This window comes from Poeciliopsis prolifica, unplaced genomic scaffold (genome assembly GCF_027474105.1).
Source record: "Poeciliopsis prolifica strain line A6 unplaced genomic scaffold, Auburn_PproV2 SCAFFOLD004, whole genome shotgun sequence".
Lineage (NCBI taxonomy): Eukaryota > Metazoa > Chordata > Actinopteri > Cyprinodontiformes > Poeciliidae > Poeciliopsis > Poeciliopsis prolifica.
In genome coordinates, this window is record NW_026562379.1 from 6,523,391 (window position 1) to 6,530,839 (window position 7,449).

Consider the following 7,449-nt stretch of genomic DNA (forward strand, 5'->3'; position numbering starts at 1 on the left):
CACATTGTTATTTTTACGTTTGCAACAAAATTGATCCAAGTAATTAATGTTTCAGTCCCTTTTGCAAGTATTTAAGCCATGCAAACAAAACCCCTGCAGCACCTTTAAAAGCTCCACTTCCACCTGCAGAGGTGCAATAATTTTAAAAATAAAAAGATTCATAAGTGCGCTCATGTTGACAGCAGAAATACTTCTAAAAACTTTAGAGTCCAACTTCAGAGAGTTCTTCTGATTCATGTTTGAATATCATGAGGACTTGAGTATCATGACAACACAGAAATCTTCAGAGAGTTAAAAGCTAAAAAAAGGAGCATTTCACTGCTCAAGTAAGCAGAAGGGCAGCAGGACTGTACATGAATGTTATGTCTAAAAACTGAAACAGATGCCTCTCCTCTTCTAGACCCTTCAAATAAAAACAATGTGAGCCTGTAAATTAACATAAGACGGGCTCTTTGACGCAGCAGAACATCCTCCGTCTTTTGATCTCCTAAACAGTGTAAGCAGTTCTGCCGGAGAAAATTTGTTTACTTTAAGTGCTAAAAGGGTTTCCACCTGCCTTTGCTCCTGACGGCCCCTTTCTACTGAAACCCTCTTTGTCTCGCTCTGTCACCTTACGCTCGTCTCTGTCCTCCGTTTCCCTGCCCTGTTGGACGCCCTTCTTCTGAACCCCAATTAGGTAAACAGGAGCTGACAGCAGGGCTGGTGGAGTGCAGTCAGCGAGATGCATAATGAATAAGAGAGAGCAAGCAGGAGCCAGATGCCAGGCAGGGCCTCGAGTTTCTAATCGGGTGCAGGAGTTACCCGTTTTCTGTTTTCTGCTTCCAAGCATCAGCGTGACCCTGCAGCACTGCACAACAACTGACCAAACAGGCTTTTAAATGATTTCCGTTTGACGGGTCCCGTCTAAGCAGCTGTGTTAGTTGGTATTTTCCTGGCTCTACAGGTGTCAAAAACCATGTGCAGACTCTGTTACTCAAGGAAATTACAAAGTTCCATCCTGTTGTTGCTACAGGCGGTCGCACTGTCGTAAACCCTCGCCGCTCAAAGTTATGAGAGATAGCAGGTTGAAGGTCCATGCTGAGCAGTTCCCCTTTTTAAGTGTTTTACGACATCAAGAGGAAGTCATAAAGTCAAACAGACGGAAAGAGGGGACAAGCATCTCTGCGGCTGAGATAATCAGGAAGCTGTAAAAAAATGAATGCAAAACTGACCCTCTTTATTGTAATATTTAGTACCACAAAGGTCATGAACCCTCTCAGACTCATTTGCAACAGCGTGTGTATGCACATGGATGTCACATTTTGTTCCCTGATCATGCAAAAGTTTGCCCAAAGCTCAGCCTCGGGCCGGGTCGCCAAGGTCACAGTTCTCCTCGCAGCTTTAGAGGGGTCATACAGAGTTCATGACACAAGCCAGGCCATATTTGGCTGCTCACACTCTTTAAGGCTTAGAGACGAAATTTGAAATGATAGAGAGGGAGGAGAAGGGGGAAGACAAACAGCATCGGGAATGTTCATTGGATGCAGCTGGGCATGGTTGGAGGAAAATGGACCGGGGCTTAATGCAGGAAGTGGGTGTGTTTCTCTCTATCTCTGCGTGTGCGGGAGTGCACGCATGTCTGGTGTTTACACGGGTGCATGCGTGTGAGAGAGGAGTTATGAGTTATTGGGTTAAGGCAGACCAAAGCCTGGACATTTTCTGATACATGTGAGCATGTGGCTACGTTTAGAAGAAAAACAAGCACATGCATGCAAAACCTCACATGCATGGCTGCATTTTATGTTAATGCCTGGGATATTAGGGCAATGAAAACGGCTAAGTTTGCAGCGGCAAAGAAAATCTGTGTGGAGAGTTTTTTGGCTGAGGAGGCTTTCAGAAAAGGCGTGAACAAAACCGTCTTCCACTATTTTTACAAGCCACTCACTTCATGACAGGAAATTAGAATTTTATTTATTAGTATTTTTCTTTTAGATGTGCTGACGTACATCAGTGTTGAGCAGCGTACAATAAAAATCATTGTGGGGGTCAGCTAATTTTCCACGATGGCAATGAGTGAACAGCAGCTGTTTATTCCTTATTGAGACATACAAAGAAAGGAAAGGAAAGGAAAGGAAAGGAAAGGAAAGGAAAGGAAAGGAAAGGAAAAGAAAGGAAAGAAAAAGAAAGGAAAGGTAAGACGCTGCTGAGGTTGTGTTTGCGTTCAAAAATAAACTCCAAAGAAAATGTTGTTACACTTAACCCAGTAACTGTGAGGTGACTTTCATAGCGTGATTTTTACTTTTGAAGCAGGGGTTTGTGGAGTTGTCATAAGCAGTCAGTAAAGTAGTAAAAACTGAGTGCTTCAGAAAGGTCTGGTCCTCAACCTGGTCTTCGGTGTAAACACCCTCTGATTCAGTGGAAAAAGGTAAAAAGACGGGTCTGATAATCACTGTAGACCCCAAATAAAAACAGGTCTTTCATGGACCTGTGTACTAAACCTTAGCTTTTTTTTGTTGTTGTTTTCATTTAGTTGGTTTTGAGTAATTTGTTTTGCCTGTTCTCGACCACTAACAGAGGAAATGTCTCACTCATTTGTCAATGAAAACCTTTCCCTTGCAGAGCCAAAATATCTGTCAGTTGCTGATGAGTCAAGTTTATACCGTCCAGAAATTGCAATTGTTCCGAAAACACTTCTGCTCGAAGTTGAACCTGGTAAAGTACATCATCATGACAAATAAAATACTCATATCAAGGGGCCCGGTACCCCGTGGTGCTGAAGTCCCCTAACAGAACTTCCTGAAGGAAACGGTCCATGCCCACAAAACACACGGCCAAGACCACCAATAGAACCAGCACCTGTTTTAATGAACATGATTTGAACTGTGAAAGAGAGAGCAACTCTGATGCTAACCTATTTTTTCTTATCTTAATCCAGGGTTGTATTTTTTATTTTTTTAATCTAACAATAACTCTAAAACTTATGTTATGCTTATGGCTTAAAAGCCTATAAATATGACTTTAAAAGTCTGAACTTGGAGTTCTAAAGTCACAAAGACACACAATGTCCCATTTCTTTCCCAAATGGGCCTCCATAGTAAGATGCTTTCAGATAAAAACGCCACTTCAATAACTGAGAGCCGTGTTTACAGGCTGTATGGTTCAGGATTATCTGTAGGAAAACACAATAAGCCTTTTCTGCCAAAGCAACTCGGAAAAGTGCATAACAAATCAGTGCTGTGTCAAACCGTCTCTTTTCTCTGCAGATTAAAAACCCTTTTCAAACACATAATTTAAATTGGAAAGTTTAATTACACCGATTACTTCTGATGTCTGTGTGCCTGTTTGTGAAGTACACTTCTGAACCGGATGCACAATGAAACCCAAATGAATTATAAATTAATTTTCAATCGGATCTGAAGATATGAACGCACGCAAGCGGCTTCATCAAAACAACACGACTCTTTGAATAATTTAAAGAATGATGGCCGGCACTTTATCTTTCCCTCGCAGACTCAGCCTGTGTCTTTGTGCGAGCTCATCTTTCCTCTGCATCTGTGCCCTGCCTCATGAGTCTCCTCTACATCATCTAATGCTCTCCTACTGCGTCTCACCTCTCCTAACATCAGCCACCAGGTCAAGCAGTGCTGTCAGCATGTCAGCGGCAATTCCTGGAGGGCAATCAGGCAAACAAACCCAGCCAGCGCTTACTGCGTGACTCACCTCCATACGGATGCCGTGTGAGAAGGGAAGGAGTGGGAATCATCGAAGACGGGAGGACTGAAAAGGCTCAAGGCTGTTAGGAGACAAAGTGAGGGTGCAAATTGGAGAAGGAGACTGATAACGCAAAGTACAAAGAGCAGGTGAGGCTGTAAGAGAGATTAGGAGAAGGAGACACAGGGAGAGACGGAAAGCGAGATATAGATAGGAGGGGTAAACATAGGGCAACCCGTGCAAGCTTGTATGCCCAAGAGACGAGCAGAAAGGGACGCGGGGAGGAGGCTCGACGAGAAGACCGTGACTCCTCCTCTCATCTGTTAGAGCAAAGCTCAGCACTGCAGCCGGCGTAACATGCAGTGGACTGATGGTTCGTTGACACAGAGCAGCACATTCATCATGACCAAACGGAACAACAAGAGTCCTTTCTTTCTTTCTTTCTTTCTTTCTCTCTCTCTCTCTCTCTCTCTCTCTCTCTCTCTCTCCCTCCCTCCCCCCTCCCTCCTTCCTTCCCTCTCTCTCTTTCTTTCTTTCTTTCTTTCTTTCTTTCTTTCTTTCTTTCTTTCTTTCTTTCTTTCTTTCTTTCTTTCTTTCTAAATTCAGAATTATGTCCACAGTGGTTGTAGAGTCTGCGCCTCAGAGCTACAGTACAGGCACAGCTGCAACTTCCTCTAAAGAATAAACATTTTTCCTGCTTCTTCTCACAGTTTGAGAGCAAACATCAGGGCAAGTGATGTTTTTAATAGACCTGAAGTTCAACTGGTGGGGATTTCATTCATATGTCTGTGTGTTGACTTTCTAACTGACAGACAAACCTCACAAGGATGTTCCTCTCACTGAGCCGACTGACTGATTTGAGAGTCTGCAGATCAGGGCACATCATGAAAACAGATGGACATCAGGATGTCCACAGTGGCAGGAGAGAAGGCAGGTTGACAAGTAGTTTTAAACGATGACACCAAATACAAGATATAGGCTATGAAGTTGCAGTCAGAAAGTGTGTTTTTAAGGGTAGAATAATTTATACTTGCTTGTAATACTTCTTACAAGCAAGATAAGTTCTGGAGCAACAAAAAAAAAAAAAACAGAGGAGACAGAAGTTGAAGTGTTGTTAGATGTCAAACATGGTGGAAGCTGCGTCATGCTGAGCATCTTTTTTTGCAACTCATTATACTGTGTTTTTTCCCCCCCAAAGTAGATAAGATAATAAGAAACCGCATTCAGATTTTTCTTCCTCGCCCTAAATCAGATATTTGAAACTTGGGTAGCGTTCCAGTAAGATAATAAAATCAAGCACGCATTGCTAATTTCAAGCTTCTAGAAAAGCATCAGCATCAAACCCGTCAAAACTTTGTCTGCTGCAAATGAGGCCTGTGTCAGGAAACAAGCCAATTTAAATGAGCTCTTCCTGCCCTGATGCAAGTGATCAAATCTGCAGCAGCAACTGTGACATCAACTTATTCGTGGCTGCACAGCGGTGTGGTTTCTCTGTGATGAAACTGTTTCTTTTTCTCATAAAAATGTGACTGTTTTAATTTGGCCTTCGTTCTGTTTTTTTTTTTTTTTTTTTTTGGTTCACCTGGCTTGAAATAAAAAAGCAAACAGGTCAGCCTTAAAGAAACGCATGAGTCATCAACCAGAACAACGAGTCGGGTTGAAAGAATGAAAAGCTGATGAGGAGATTTAGTCAGCAGATAGGACGAAATGTACGAGATGGGAGGTGTTTCTCTTAGAAAGGGGAAATGAATTACATGGAAGGAGTTTGAGGATGTGTAATCCTAAACTGATCCAGTCAGCTTCCCTCATTAGACGAAGCGCTTCGATGAGAAGCTGTTGCAGAGTCACGCAGCAGATCACAGAGACATGCCCTAATCATGATCAACCTTCCTGTTTCCTTTCTGGACCAAGAATACATACTCAGATGGTGTAAATATGGCTAAATCTCTCATTCTGGAAGGCTCCTCATTCTCTTGACCCAGAGGTACTGGTTAGAACGTCCATTGTTCATATGCAGTCCTGCCAAGTGATTGATAAGATCAGAGTCAAGCTGAGAGCTCCTGATTGTGTGTTTGAACAGGAAAAATACGTTGCTCTGCCTGATCAAGATAAGAAATAATGCAAACAGCAGGCATGTATGATCTAATGCAAACTCAAACTTATGAATGCAAAAGGAGAACTTTCAGTAACAATTTCAGTTATTATACAAACATTTAGCAGCCTTTCCAACAAAACCCAATGCGAGCTGTTTTTATTCTTCACATCTGCACCCAGCGAGCTTTGTAGCTTAAGTACTGAGGATCTCACAGCTTGCAATCTGCTTCATGACGTCCAGTCAACGTGATGCAAAAGTGTCCATTTCAGTCTTTTACTGCATCAGCAGAAGGTTGCTGAGAAGGTTGCTGAGTCTGCGCCCTGCACTCCTCAGTTTCCACAACATCAGCAGTGATTGATTCTGGTGCTGGAAGAGAATGGCCATTTTGTAAAGACTGAAGGAATATAAATGAAAGCTTTTGTATTTTATTTCATAATCCTGGAGCACTGACTGAACAATGCTTTCGCTCTCTGCAGAGAATGAACGAGGCGGATATACTGAACAATGAAAGGTTCAAAACAAAAGCAGTCCTCCCTACTATTCAGATCGATCGCTTTTTAAAAAGGAAATATCATCGCTACATTGTAAGAAATTCACTGTACACGCTGTTACCTCGAGTATGATGTCAAATCCAGCTCTGAGTTCCCATTTCCCAGGTAACTGGAACACAGCAGTGCTGGAACAGAAGACACATGTAAAGCTGATACTGGTAGGAAGTCCCTCTGATAAAAAAAAAAGGATGAGTCCACTGAACGGCACTATTACTCTTATTCTCATACTTAAGATTCACAGTTACAACAAGAATCCAGGGACATTTTCAATACACCATAATACTTACAGAAGTCAAGCTGCTTTAACACATTGACCCCAAACAGGCCCACCTGTGAGCAAGGTCTTGATTCTGGTCAAAAAGGGAAACTTCACAGAGTAGCCGGCAAAACCCCCTCGGTTTCAATCCAACAGAAAACCTGTGGAGTGACGTCAGACCTGCCGTTTCTGGGAGAAGGCCAAGAAACGCAGAGGAATGGTGGAATGGAGCCCAATCGTCCTGGAGCCGAAGATCTGCTCACAGACACCAGACGCTGGTCGTCCACAAACTCCCACATAAAGCAGGAAAAAAAACTGTGGTTCTACAACGAAGTATTAGTTTGGTGAGTCAAAGCAAAGCTAGACGTTTAAGCGTTTTCAATTTAGACAGTAATCATTGGAGTTTGTTACGTAAAATGCTCAAGAGTATTTTTTTTTTTAAACAGCTTTAAATTGTTTTTACAATTTATTTTCCTCACTCATTGCAGAGATAGACGTGATTGAAAAAAAATGTCTCTTTTGTGTATATTGTATAAAGGTTACAAGAATTTTAAGATTTTTTTTATTTCCCTCTGAAATTGTATTGCTACACATCGTATCATATTTTTCAATATACTGCTAATAATCTATAAAAAGACATTTGAAAGAGAAGAATTTTAAGCTTTTGAACACAAGGAGAAGTAATGGGTTGCATTTTATCATCATAAAATGAATTCTTTGGCAAATTTATTCACAGCTCAAACATTTTCAGGTTTCAATGAAAACTAAATGACCTCAGGGTGAAAAAGTACCTCTCAAAGTGGTTGATAAAAACACTATTTATTTTAAATAAATACTAATTTAGTCAATTGGCATGA